The sequence below is a fragment of the Schistocerca piceifrons genome, chromosome 5, assembly GCF_021461385.2.
Source record: "Schistocerca piceifrons isolate TAMUIC-IGC-003096 chromosome 5, iqSchPice1.1, whole genome shotgun sequence".
Taxonomy (NCBI): Eukaryota; Metazoa; Arthropoda; class Insecta; order Orthoptera; family Acrididae; genus Schistocerca; species Schistocerca piceifrons.
In genome coordinates, this window is record NC_060142.1 from 248,162,421 (window position 1) to 248,177,851 (window position 15,431).

A 15,431-nucleotide genomic window follows, 5' to 3' on the forward strand; every position below is an offset into this window, starting at 1 on the left:
TAAATTATGCCATTGGATACAAAGCGGTTTAGTTTTGAGACCTAACCCACGAGGGGGGGAAGGCACAGTGGTCTGCTTCAGGAATTCCAAGCAATAAAACACAAAAAACCAACCCAGGAAGGGAGACATGCATTTGGAATCTGTTCATCGTTACGGGGTCAAACAAGAGGGTAACATTACTGAAACAATGATCGGGCTACTTAGTATATAATAGAGCATACAGATTTCAAGGAGGAAACGTATGAAGATGCAGACTTCCTCGTTATCAATATGTGCGGCATATCTTTCGTGTTAACGAAAGGAAATTCCCGCTTTACCTCTTCTTACGTGTCAAATGAAATGAATGCCATGAGGAATAGAATATTTGTTGACTGCGTCTCTTCTTGCTTCCATCCTTACCAACATATTTCTTCATTCCCGTGGTAATCATGACATTCTATGTGTATGCTGCAAAAGATTGCAAGTGGACAAATTCGACATCGAGGTGCAAAGCGTTATATTCAATTCGAATAAGCTTCCGGTGTATTTTTACTTCGTTTGTATTTTTAGATGATTATGAACGTTACGGAAAATTATTTCACATGCTTTATGTTGAATGAGAAACATTGAATGATCCGTTTTGCTTTCCCTACGTTGAAATGATATAATGTCGGCGTCAACAGCCTTCTTCCACGCCGGAAGCTGAAACTTGTATGATTCTGGATTAATGATAATTGAATGTCTCATACGTATACATAGCCCACAAGGCGACGTCAGAAACCATCAGGGGAGAACGCCGCATAAAAACCAAACGTTCGCGCGCGTCTCCACTCTGAAGAACCGTATGGGAGAATCACGGCCAGCATTTCGCTGAAGAGCTGCCTCGTCAGAGAGCCTAGAAATGGCAGCGTCGTAGCAAGTATTTGTCAACACTCTGATAGTGCATTTACTTCCGGGTGTAGGCCGGCGTTACCTCGCTAAATTCACTTGACATTCATTTTCCACATCGAAGACTCGTACGATATAATCCACTGCAAGATGACACAATTAGAAAGTATATTTAATTTCTGGACTCCAAGAACGGCGTTCTTCACATAAGTAACACCTGTTTGTGTGTGCATTCGGGAGGAGGACGGTGCAATCCCGCGCCCTGCCATCCTGATTTAGGTTTTCAATGATTTCCCTAAATTGCTTCAGGCAAATGCCGGGACGGTTCCTTAGGAAGGGCACGGCCGATTTCCTTCCCCATCCTTCCGTAATCCGAGCTTGTGCTCCGTCTCTAATGACATCGTTGTCGATGGGACGTTAAAACAGTAATCTCCACCTCCTCTGTTCGTGTGTTTAAGGTTGCGTTTTGAGGCTCACGCAACATCGCAGTGACTATATTCCGCCTCTGGCAGTCAGTGTGTCGTTAGCTCAGAGGTTCCCTTGTGCGTTGCAGTGCTTGTACTATAAGACATAGCAGTTCGAATCACGGTAGAAGCCGCTGACTACAACCTTTTATTTTCCATTTTAATTAATGGAGTTGCAAACTGCTACTAAAAATTTCTTATGCGAAATCTGAAGAATGCCTTTAAACATCAATCTTCGTCCGATTTCGACTTAGTAAATTAAGTTAATATCATGGATTTCTGCTTTGCAAATTCCAAGGTGCTTCATTGTAAAATAGACCCTGAAAAGATTCAAACCGACTGTCAACGACATAAATTTGAGCTTTGTTCGTCATATAGGTCTAACATGTCAGAAGGTTGTTTATGAAGTGCACATGTTCATTAATATAGTTCCCTTCTTCTAAATTTTTGCAATAGCATTTAACTGTAGACGTTTTCTAACACCGGCGTTAGCAATTCCTTTCCGTTCTCTGAAACCTTCAAAACGACAAATGTTTCTGGTTTAAATCTGATGACCTTAACTATCACTTCCGATCAACAATAAATACTTCATGAACTCCAAATGTGCAGTGTTCCTGCACTGCTACAGAGCATGCATTGCAAGGTATTCACACAGTTTATCGCATAGACTTACCATAAGGAATGAAACAAGAACTGTAATACACTTTACACCACAGGCGCTCACTCTGGCTTGACGAAAACATCCAAACATTGACCAAAAGTTGCACAAATAATTGAGTTTGAAAGGAAAAGAAACGAGGTATGAAGCATTTATAAATTCATCGAATGTAGTGAGGTGGTTTCATTCCGTCCCAGTCTATAAAATTAATTTCGGGCCATACTCAGCTCTTGCCGATTAATGTAATATAATACCCCCTACTAATCAGGGCGTCTGTCTCCGTTGCTTTTGTGCGTGAATGGAAATTGTAGAAATTTTCTGTGGAGCAACATTTAATAATAAAGCGTTTTAAATCATCAAAAGCGATGAGCGGTAGCAGGCGCTTTCGATAAAGAACGGGGTTGTGCAGCGCCGCTGCTGTCGCCACGGCCGCTGCCAGTAGCCAGCAAATGGATCCCGGAGCTTTGCCGCATACGGCGTCCAGAGGAGGACAGTCTGCAGGAAATCTGCCGCAAAATCGTTACTGGATAAAATTTTGATATCGGTGTGTCACAAAGCGAAATAGATTGAATCTGCGCTACCATTACATTCACGTCTTCAGCATTCAGACAGAAGAGGCTATAAAAATATTTTATGCCAGCTGCTCTCGATCCACTGACGTTATGAACAGAAACAACGCACGCTACCGCTAGACCACAGGCGTAATCAGCCTAGAGTTTCTCTATCATGGGACAAGTTTTCCTCCAGGAAGTGCCGCAGTCTACAGTGTTGCCAGATTGTGCAGATAACCGGACTTAGAGAATTAGCGAGTTGGCCAGTTTTTTTGTCCCATGTCGCGATCGGCGCGGACTTAGCCTCTGAAGCGTCCGGCCGCCGGTCAAGTTTTATGTCAAAGAGTGTACACTGAATATCCCACACAAGAAATTTCTTTTGTTATTCGAGAAGAGCCATGCTGTTTTCTCTATACAGGAGAATTACAGGTTATCATGAAGACTATTCACGGTTTGTGTTTTTTCGTTTTTTATTTTCCCTCAAGAAGAGTTATTATTATTTGTTATTTTTTCTCTCAAGAAATTTCATTCTATTTTTTTGTCTTCCAGAGTGATTCGTTAAAAATTTTCCCCACATGAAGTTGTTTTACTTACTCTCCAGGGCGAGATTTATCTATATTTGTCTACACGAAGATTTTATTTTATTCGTTTACGTCAAGAATTTATTTATTTGTTTTTCATAAAGTAGTCCACGTCATATTAAGAAGAGGTATTACTTTTCAGAACAGTTATTCACGCATTTTGGGAGACGATTCAGAATGAATTCCGTGAGAGAAATTTCATTACAAGGTTCGAGATTGAGCGGATTGAAGAGGTTTTTATGGCGAGTGTTAGGTGAAGTTTAAGGGAACTCGTGATCCTCATAATTGTTCTGCACCTGGCGTAATACTATGGGATGCCATTGGGTAAAAAACCCAATCATTCACCTACGATTCGTCTAGCCGGCAATGCAGACAGAAGGATTTACATTACTGACGTGTCATCGTCGGTGACTGTGCCTTGTTTTCGAAGTTCCCCTGACTTTTTCATTCAACAAGGTAATGCAAGACAGCGTGTTGCACGCGCTGTCATGATCCATTTCAATACACGGCGTGATCGCATGCTCTCCCCACCAGCAAGTTCTTCAAATCTCTGACCCACTAAAACTTGGCTTAATGCGTTGCCGAAAGACGGCGCGCCACCATTCACCAACCACTAGGACTTGTGAAGAATTATACGATCATGGATTTATATACCCGTATCTCTTATCCAAGTTCAATTCAGCTTTGTGTTCAGCCGGGTTAGGGCCGTTGTTCCTGCCAGAGGTCGCATGTTTCGCGTTCTCAGTTCACCTACAGAGTTACAACTGAGAAGAGTGAAGATTACAACATGAAGAAAATTTAAAATGTCTGGAACAGCATAACCCGTAAAAGAGATATGGTTCAGAATGTAAGAACTCGTCAAAGCATACAACAGTGTAAACGTAGGTGGTTGTACAAACTGCCAGGTTTTACAATTGAAAGTCTGACAACGAATACGAACTAATTAAATGTGGGGGGATCTCTGTCGTAGTTATACATCAATAAGAACTGTGCGACAGCGGAAATGCATCCAGTGGTAACCAGTGTGTTCAATGGCTGAAATGGCTCTGAGCACTATGGGACTTAACATCTATGGTCATCAGTCCCCTAGAACTTAGAACTACTTAAACCTAACTAACCTAAGGACAGCACACAACACCCAGCCATCACGAGGCAGAGAAAATCCCTGACCCCGCCGGGAATCGAACCCGGGAACCCGGGCGTGGGAAGCGAGAACGCTACCGCACGACAGTGTGTTCAAATTCTGTCATTTTGAATATTTCCTAATATCAGTATGTACTGTACGAGGATTCATCGTTCTGGACCTGCACATTTCTGTTACAATTGCATGCAGAGAATTCGTGTCCCTTTAGTCGGCGTTCCCCTGTAGCTGACGTTCTCCTGTAGACATTCCCTTGTGGAACATAAATGTCCAGATATCTCTAGAAACTAAATGGCGTACTGTGTGCCAGTTAAAGGACAGGACGTCAGTAGAAGCCCGAGTTTGGTAAAGATGTTAGTTTTCGTTTTAAGATCTTTTTGTCTAAAGAAGGTTCACAAATTGCACTAGTCAAGTTTTGAAGGCCAGAGTTATCTATGTGGGTTACTATTTCGTTCCATAGCTAGCGTATCACAAAGGAAATTCGCCTAGCTTCAGTGTGTACTTTTTGAGTGTAGCGTTAGTTATTTGTTGAGATACCTAGTTCTAATTCAGTTTAACATTTCTTGATTATGCGTGTATCAAAAATACAAGACAGTTTGTAAGAAGTACGAGAATTTTCATCTTTTCATGAGGAGTGAAGTGTAATTTGTGCCGTGTAAAAAATGATTTTTTCGGGGACGAATGTAGCGGCAACGTTATGCAGAAGTCTAATGTTATCAACTGCTGGATCTGAAGGAAATTTAATAGGCCCCTCTGTTGGATGTGAATGATATTTAATAATGTCCTCTTCTGGATAAGTACATGTATCAGGAGTGGAGCAAAAATGGAAATTCTGTAGTTTCAGATAGTAACTAGACAGTAACTGGGCATAAATCGCGTGTAAAAAGGTGGCCATAAGGGGGAACCAGTGATGCACAATTATTCGTAAACATTCAACTTTGTTTTACAGATTTGCACACTGCAGTGCAACAACAGCTGTGCCTGAGAGTTTAAGTGATTATTTTGTGAATACCAGATTCTCTTCATTTATTAACTTGGTCATTTAGCAACAAAGGACTTCTCTGAATATGCCGGAGAACTCTAGACGGAAGGAAATCTGCTTCGCTTAATCTGTTGGATGCCTCAATTTGAAATACTGCACGGGAAAAAACAAAACCGAAATATATGAATCTGAATCAACTCTCAACTGATAATACCTGAAGCCATGAAGTCTTAGGTGGTTCGCTACCACAGCGACGGCTAGACTAAGAAAGCAAGGCTATGGATCCGCCAGCCCCCACCCCTCATCCCACACCAGCGCATTTTACTACGAAAGTTAAATGAGATGCCATACAAGGAGCTTACGGTCCGTGTTAACTCTATCAAACCAATTTAATTACATGCATTACTTATACAAGCCAAGGATCAACCCACTCATCTGCGGTGTTACCATTTAAGTTCCTGATGAAAAGGGACCAGTTTCCGAAGGACGTCGTGCTCACAAACATCTGAAATCTTTCCAATGTTTGATAACATCTAACTATCAGTTCTATAAGGGTTTATTTCTTCAGTGTGAAGGAAAATAAAGAGGCTACATAGTTAGATCTCATCTTTGAGAAAGACACAGTCGTAATAGGTTGTGTTGGGTTGATTTGGGGGAGGAGACCAAACAGTGAGGTCATTGGTCTCATCGGATTAGGAAAGAATGGGGAAGGAAGTCGACTATGCCCTTTCAAAGGAACCATCCCGGCATTTTCCTGAAACGATTTAGGGAAATCACGGAAAATCTAAATCAGGATGGTCGGACACGGGATCGAACCGTCGTACTTCCGAATGTGAGTCCAGTGTGCTAATCACTGCGCCACCTTGCTCGGACACATAGTCCTAATGACCAGAGACTGGGTAACTGACGCCTAGTTCAACCTATTGTTTCCTATGAACTTGTTCATGCTCCTTACAGAAGCCCTATACTGCAAATTAAGCAGGAAGAACCAAGCACATTTTGAAGTTGAGCAGTCACATTACATTGTTTCATTTGAGATTCGCTTTATGAGTAGCGCTTTAACGAGTGAGCCACATCACGGAACAATCAACAACGTTCCTCATTTTCTCTGTATGTGTCACTTTAACTGACAATGGGTGTCACTAAATCTTATGCAGCTAACAAAATACTGTTCCAGGGACGAACAGAATACGGCATTCTTTTTTCGGCTTGTCTCGTGGAAAAGCTCTGTAAAAATATCATCGTATTATCCAGTGAGCTTCCTAAAATTCTAGAAACCTTAAAATATGTCACCGCACTAGATCATCACTATTCTGTGTGATTCGAAATCTTCTCTCACTCATATTATGCACATTTCTAGAAGTCGTACAAACAACTCAGTAGCTTTTTGTAAATCAATAATTAAAAAAAACATATTAATGTCACGATATATTGGTCTTAAGTCCACGGCAGCAATCTGTAAAATAAGGTTGTAGTTTTTCTGGAAAAGGAAACACTTACAACCGATAGAGAGGCACAAATAGTGTTTCGCTGAAGCGGAAAGAGTATGCACAAGAATAGCAACCCTAGATGACTCACAGTAGATTCTCTCAAAAAACGAAAATGTGAAGTTACGATAGCGCCTTTGAAGATCAGCCACTATTGGGAGAGTGCCTTCATCGGATGACCCATATTGCTAAGAGTACTTTGGCTACTTGTAGCCGCAAATATCCGTTGAGCTTTAGTGCCTACCAATTTTAACAGTATCCAGTAATAGCGTTATTCAACAACTAAGCCATATGAGAAGGAAGAGCAGTTGCCTGTATCTGGACTATATTTCATAGCATCAAAAAACCACCGAATACCCTATTTCAAAGGTGTTACGTAATGGTGTATTCATAGCTCTTATGACCAACGAAAGTAATGAAAAGTAGCAGAAAGATTAGCAATAAACTTAACATTAAAATTGGGAACCACGAATCAGAGGAAGTGAAAAAATGTGATACTTCTCAGGAAATAAGGTCATGAAAAGCCAATATATCAAACATGAGTCTTAATGGGAGGGGAAAATGTCTAATGTACGTTTGGGGCACAGCAAGTGAATCATTTAGTCTGGTAAAACCAGAATAGAAGATAAAGGACGCATTTGAGAGGTGGTGTGATAGAAAGATGTTGAAAGGTAGGAGCGCTGATAAGATTCTCAGCTGAATCAGCGAGAGCGTTTGGAACAGGATAATAGGACATATATTATTACAGCATGGAATGGTTTTAAGACAAGTGTCTGGCGCAGTTGTTAGATTGGTTACTGCTGCTACAGTGACAGGATATTAAGATTTAAGTGAGTTTGAATGTGATGTTGTAGTCGGCGCACGAGCGATGGGACAGGATCTACGAGGTAGCGATGAAGTGGGGATTTTCCTGCACGGGCATTTCATGAGTGTACCGTGAATATCAGGAATCCGATAAAACATCAAATCTCCGACACCGTTGTGGCCGGAAAAAGATCCTCCAAGAACGGGACCAACGACGACTGAGGAGAATCACTCTACGTGACGGAAGTGCAACCCTGCCGCCAATTGCTGCAGATTTCAATGCTGGGCCATCAGGAAGTATCAGCGTGCGAACCATTTAACGACACATCATCGATATGGGCTTTCGGAGCCGAAAGCCTGTCAAAGCTGACACTGGACTGTTTATGACTGGAAACTTGTTGCCTGGTCGGACGAGTCTCTTTTCAGATTGTATCGAGTGATGGACGTCTACGGGTATGGGGAAAACCTCATGAATCCATCGACCCTGCATGTCAGCAGGGGACTTTTCAAGCTGGTAGAGGCTCTGTAATGATGTGGGACGTTTACAGATGGAGTGATATGGGACCCCTGACAGGCCTAGATACTACTCTGACAGGTGAAATGTACTTAAGCATCCTGTCTGATGACCTGCATCCACTTAAGCCCATTGTGCATTCCGACGGACTTGGTCAATTCCAACAGGACACTGCAACACCGCACACGTCCACAATTGCTACAGAGTGGCTCCAGAAACACTTTTCTGAATTTAAACACTTCCACTGGCCACCAAATTCCCCCGGACATGAACATTTTCGAGCATATCTGGGACGCCTTGCAATGTGCTATTCAGAAGAGATCTCCACCCCGTCGTACTCTTGCGGATTTATGGAGAGCCCTGCAAGGTTCAGGGTGTCAATTCCCTCCGGCAATACTTCAGACATTAGCCGACACCATGCTACGCCGTATTGCGGCAGTTCTGCGTGCTCGCGGGGGCCCTACACGATATTAGGTAGTTGTACTATTTTCTTTGGCTCTTCAGTGTGTATACTGTACGGTTTGTTCCCGGAGCACTCTTATCCAAGAACACTCTGGTAAACCTGAAAACGTTCCTGCATTTGCATTTTGCACTGCGAGTCCAAATCTGAACATTGTTCCATTACCGTTATCTGAAAGTACTGCAATTATTTTATCTTATATGACGTAGCAAACGAAGCAAGATTCATAAGTGGTGGTGTTTTCAAAGAATGTATCAGCCGTGTTTGACTTAAGTGACAACGCATCTAAGCGCAAACGTATCTTCACGAATGATGTGGTAACAATGAGTGGACGAGATTTTTCACTAACGAGGGTGTTCTCGCAGGAGCAATTTCGGCAAGACTAAAGTGCTTGACGATGCAGGAGTGCATATTTTATCTTGCTAGCTTTGAAGACTTTACTCAAGATTATGGTCTTCTGACCAGATTAGGGGCTTCAGGCCTGTCTTACATCGGACCACAGTCTTACACAAATAGTATTTTTTACGTTATAGTTGCGTGGGAAAATAAAATATTTTATTGTGATGAATAACAATAAAAGCTATTAGTAAAATTAAAAATTATTTGCATGTATCTAGAGAGAAGTCAAATAACAGACTAAGAAGTGGCGAAGTTAATAATAGTGGTACTGTTACTACTGCTAATAATAATAATAATGACATCAGGAGATACAAAACGTATTTATAGCTGTAAGTAAGTTATATTCCGAAATAACGAGTTCCCAGATTGTGTAATTTAGGTAGACTGCACCAGCTATGAGGCTCGATTTTTAACGAAGATTGAGTTAGGGTGAGGGGTACTTAGTTGAAATAAAGTAAGAAGTGCATGCGGGAACAAAGGCACACCTTATTGTTGCTGTAGTCTATTTGACGCTTAGTGTTTGAAGCTAGAGCTGTTGTTTAGTTCTCTTATATCAGGAGGAAAATCACTTCAGAGACGGGTTTCTGATAATGAAGACTTCAAGACAGCTGCTTAGTAACAATTTTTGCTCCCGTGGGAAGTAATGTTTCTGCTGTGTTGTGCTACAGCGTTAAGGTCGAGAAGAGATATGAGAGACTGCATAATTTGATAAATTGGTAGAGGAGGCAAAGTCTATGGATATCTCTGCGCTTGTCTGCACTCAGCTGGGATAACTGTGCATAACATGTTTCTGGCTAATGAGCCTAGAATGATCAACTAGGACTGTTTGGGTTTTGTATCGACTGTGCTTCAACATTATTTTCTGTACACATTTTTGTAATTCACGCAGATCAGAGTGGAAATTCTCGTCAAGCTTATTTGTCTTACACTTGACTGGAGGTCATCTGCATACATGTAGTACTTACAGTCGGATAGAGGTACAAAGAATAAAGGACCTCATCGTTGACGAGACGTAAGATACGACCGAAACCACTGCACTGAACGCGCAGAGAAGTTACGGCTGCTTATTAGACAAGTGAAATAAAAATGTCGACGGTGTTAGAGGCTTTGCTTTAGCCTTATAGTCTCCTATTGTCTCTCCATGACTTACTTTACGTAGTGTGTTGCCTTCATTGAAGCAGATGTTGTGGCGCGATGTTTGAGGAAAATTAATTTCTGATAGTCTGGTAGATTATTGGTAGTTAGGAAGTTGGTTATCTGTTCGTGGATCACGTATTCTGCCTTGGATACTGCTGAGAAATGAAAACAGATCAGCAGTTAGAGAGTACTGTGGTGACGTCCTTAGGTTGAGGCGTGACAGACCACAGGTAAAACATTTGCTGTTAAGGATTGGTTGCAGACACACGTTATTGTGGACAGAACTGGGTCGATAATAAGAATCACGTGATGCTGTCGTGCCTAGCAGACACTGATCTGATACGCATATTCAGTTTTTTGACCACACAGCCAGTACGCTTAAGGCTCTGTCTTTTATCTCCACCAATCAATAATTCCCTGTTTATTTGCAATTCAACTAGGGCTGTAGGTAAGGTAAAGTACCGATTTCATACTTCGACAACAGGATCAGCTACAGATTTTTCTTTGCCTGCAGCAAGACTAAACAGGTTTTCTTTTCATATGACAGTAAGTCTTTGTCTGTTGCCGGTTCATGTACGGACAAGGTTGAAGTGCAACATTTCTCACTTTTTCTGCTTGTTTAAGTAATTAACAAGATTTTCGGGGATACATCGTAATCTGTATGAACGACATGCAGCCTCTCTGAGCTTCATGAGCTGTGTCAGCTCATCAGTTGGACTCGTTGCATTATTTCATCGGTGTGAACATTGGGACTCATGTTCTGCCCCCCACAATGAACATTTGTACAGTCTCTTTTTAAGGATTGACACCATTTTTATAACCTTTCATTCAGACATTACTTTCGAACCATAAACTAGGTCTATAAATGTGCATGTAAATCAGATATCATCACACATTTCGTATTCGGTGGGAGAAACGATTTTCAGAGATTATAATTTTCTTTCACCCACCGTCAGACGATTACTGAATGAGAATAATGATTTCTGTAGCAACAATAAACAATCAATAAACGGCACCACATTCAAGTAATTTTGTTCTAAGACGCCAACGTTTGATTGAAATTTATCGGCCTTTACTTTTCTAATATGCCATGTAATATCCCTCAATCCAGACTGCAGATACTAAATGGGCGTACTAGGAAATTAGAAACACGATTGCCTCATAGGTACGTATTCAGTTTCCAATTAACTGTATGTCTCTGTGGAAACGTTTCATAAATAAAAATATGAGGACAGGAACACTAGGCCTGGCGATATCCATTGCCCAATGTAACATGAAAGGTGCCAGTGAGGAAGATTGCTCCTGTTTGTGCACAAACTCTAACAACACAGATTTATGACAAAGTCACAGACAACTCGATACTTATCAGAACTGTCATTACTACATGTGACGACTGGGAGAAGGTTGTAAGATACCCCTTATCTGCAGGTAAGAGCACATTTTACTTTATCTCCCGTTTTATTATTTCACATACGTGAAGCGCATGTATCAATGCTGCTGAACGTACAGAGTTTCCCACGCTGCCATTGCGATGAGGTGTCGATGCAGAAATTGCTTTGTCATCAGCTAAAAGATACGTACGGAAAGCACATTTATTCTGGCGTGATTTCAGTAATTGTTATTAATAAATATTTGCTAACAATGATTGTCTTTTGGCAATAAGATATTACAAGGAGCCTACAGGCCATAATACTATCATTCAGTAACTTTCAAATATCAGGAAACGTTTATGTTAATAAATGAATGAATATCCTCGTTATAAACAAAGGTGTACGTTCTTATACGAACTATACATACGGTACGCTCAAGTTACAGATAGGGCACCATTGGTGGCGGTCGTCGATAGGATGCCTTTCGATCCAGTCATGCGGTAGACCATGCTCTCGTAACTTTAGTAGTTAGCTTATAATCAGTGTGAACAAACTCATTTTCCGGTGTTTCTTAAATAAAACCACCGTAGTGGCGTCCCCTTCAAAAATTATTTGCACAAGAAAAAAAAGAAAACTTCTTGCCACTTCATTACGTAAAACATAGACAGTAGTATTGCACCTTCAGAACACGACGGCACTGCTACGGGTATGTAAGGAGACATAAACCTACAAGAGCATCTCCAATTAACAGGTAGGAAGAATTCCTACGAAGCGGTTCACTAAGTCAGTTGAAGGATGAACTGCCTTAATTATCGCAAATCTCGGGTGGGAAAGCATGGCCAGTTATACTGTATGCCTTTTATACCACCATCTCCGGATTCGCCGACTATACTGAGACCTTTCTGAAGGCTTAGTACGAGTGGGAAGTTCTTCAAAAGTTCAGAGTAGTATTACAGTTTACCCGCCAAAACCAATAATACATACGAAAAGATCATGTAATGTAGAGCATAATACTTCCATACTAGTTGCTTAAAATAATTTCCTTTAATTATTACAGGAAAGCAATTATTCAGAAAGTTGGATCTATTAGATCTTCCTCAAAATAAATATATAAATGAAAGCTAAAAGAAGAACATCTGCCTCGATTTGCACTTTTCTGCACCATTGTGAATTCATATATCCTGGTACTGTTGTCCGTTGTAAGAGAACATTTGAAATTCAGTGCAGTCTAAGTTTTATCATTTCAATAACACTCAGAAGGCAGGATGCAAATCCGCTCCACGTTTTAACAGTGCCATAATGAGACGTATCTGCTGAGGTCGCAGAGCTGTTTCGGTCTTAATACGACTAGATACGTCTAAGAAATATGTTAATATAATTCATTAGATGCAAAGCGTCCGCCTTTCTTTTCGCTACAAGAAGTGAGGCAAAGTTTCCTCCTCCGCTGTTGCGTTTTAAATGGGCGTCCTAATTTCTGCGCCATGCAGTCTCATTCTTTTGAAATTGTGCTCTGCTCTGTTTTAATCTGGCCGTATTACCTTTATAAAGGATTTCAGATTTTGTGGGCCTGCTTTATGTCATAAATGCGTTTCTTTCATTATTTACTTTTTTTTACAATGAAACTTTACGTCGTGGAGGTCTTAAGAATTTGTTGGACATGGCAACGTTTGTTATTATTGTGCTAGAGGCACTATATGAGGTGCCATGCCGTGATCATAAGTAAGACTATTTGTTTTCCCTTTACCTATATAAAACATGAATTTGGGATCGAATTGTTAGACTTCTTTGCAACTATAAGTTGTGATAATATGAAACGATTAGAACAGTCTGCCAAAAGAAGCCTGGGACAATAGAGCACAACCTATTGTACTACCAATGCACACATTGCGCATCGACGAGGAGCTCCAACGATTCACAGGCGTTCCGCCTTTCGTTTTAAAACTCTTCAACGCCATTCCAGCGTGCTTGGGTAACTCAGTTGGTAGAGCACTTGCCCGCGAAAGTCAAAGGTCCCGAGTTCGAGTCTCGGTCCGGCACACAGTTTCATTCTGCCAAGAAGTTTCATATCAGCGCACACTCCGCTGTAGAGTGAAAATATTTCATTCTAGAAACATCCCCCAGGCTGTCGCTAAGCCATGTCTCCGCAATATCCTTTCTTCCAGGAGTGCTAGTTCTGCAAGGTTCGCAGGAGAGCTTCTGTGAAGCTTAGAAGGTAGGAGACGAGGTACTGGCGGAATTAACGCTGTGAGTGCGGGGCGTGAGTCGTGCTTGGGTAGCTCAGTTGGTAGAGCACTTGCACGCGAAAGGCAAAGGTCCCGAGTTCGAGTCTTGGTCCGGCACACAGTTTTAATCTGCCAGGAAATTTTATATGTTTCCTATCTCTTGGCAGTCTAAGATACTGCCACAGGGACTGAATGTCATTAGACAGACATACATGATTGTCCTACCACTATGCAAATAGCGACTGCTAAGCCGGAATGTTGTCTTCTCAACGGAACTCGTAAAACTGCGCTCCAAAGAGTAATTGCAAGCAGTCTAGTGGACTGGCTGCAGGCGATAAATTGAACTGTCTGACGGCAGGATCGAAACTGTGTGCGTATCCACTGCAAGTCGTGATTTGTGCCTGTCGATGGAAATGTATCCATCTCTGCCAGAACAAGAGACAAGCAGTTTGCATCTACGTCTACATACGTTTTCCGAAATCCACCGTATGGTGCATGGCTGAGAGTATCTTGTACAACTACTAGTGATTTCCTCTTCTTTTCTCTTCGCACATGGAATGAGGGGGAAACGATTGTCTGTGTGCCTTCGTTTGAGCCCTAATTTCTCTTATATCACCTTCGTGGTACTTGTGCGATATCTACGTCAGCTGACGGCAGTAGAATCGTTATGCAGTCAGCTTCAAATGCCAGATCCTTAAATTTCCTCAGTAACTTTTCGCGATAAGAATGTTGTCTTCAGGGATTCACGTTTGAATGCACGTATCATCTCATGACAGTGACGTGTTGAGCGGACCTATCGGTGAAAGATCTAGCAGGTTGCTTCTGAATTGCTTCAGTGTCTTCCTTTAATCCGACCTCTTGCGGATCCTACACTCTCCAGCAGTATTCAGGTACGTGTAGCACCAGTCTCTAGTTTAGTCTATTGTAGTCTAATCTCTGCCCTAACTGAGTGACTGACTGACTCATCATCGACCAGCCCAAACCGCTAAGGATCGGAACTTGAAATTGGGACACGGTGTTGATCTTACACTGTAGGCATCGTTCTGTAAAGGACTGCTCAGAATTCAAACCCTAAGAATATGAAATAGAAAATGATTTATTTTTTTGAAAACCTGTCGCAATTAAGGCAATTTTGAAGCTAGAATTACGAAAATTGGTATTTGGTTTCATGGTGAAATTTTTTTTTTAAATGTACTTCATCCTTTTTGTAAATTCAATCACTAGCGGGGTTCAATTTGAGGTGAAAGTTTTTTTCGAAAATCAAACGTTATTAAAGTACTAATATATTATTTTCGGTTAGAATTTTTTAGAAAGGCGTGTTTCAGAGTTTCTGCAAATTCAGCCCCTAAGGGGATGAAATGCGGAATGGATATTTTTTAAAAATATTTTCTCATGAAAGCATTTTTAAATCTAAATCTAAGAAAATTTGTGTTTGGCTTCTCAGAAATACAAAAATAATTGTATGAGTGTTTTGAAAATTATACTGCTGAGGGGATAAAATAGAGGAGGAAAGTTTTTATGTAAATATTTTCTTATGAAAGTATTTTTGAAACAAAACCTCTTCAACTTTCTATTTGGCTTCTCGGTTAGAAATTTAAAAACATACGTGTGTCAGTGACTTTTGGAAATTCTACTCCTAAGAGGGACATATAGGGATCAAAATTTTTATGAAGATATTTCGTTATATTAAAATATTTTAAAACTAAATGTATGAGAACCTGTATTTGTATTAAAGAAATCTGTTAGGAGATGAAAGATTCTAATGAACTCAAAATGCATAATTAATAAAGACCT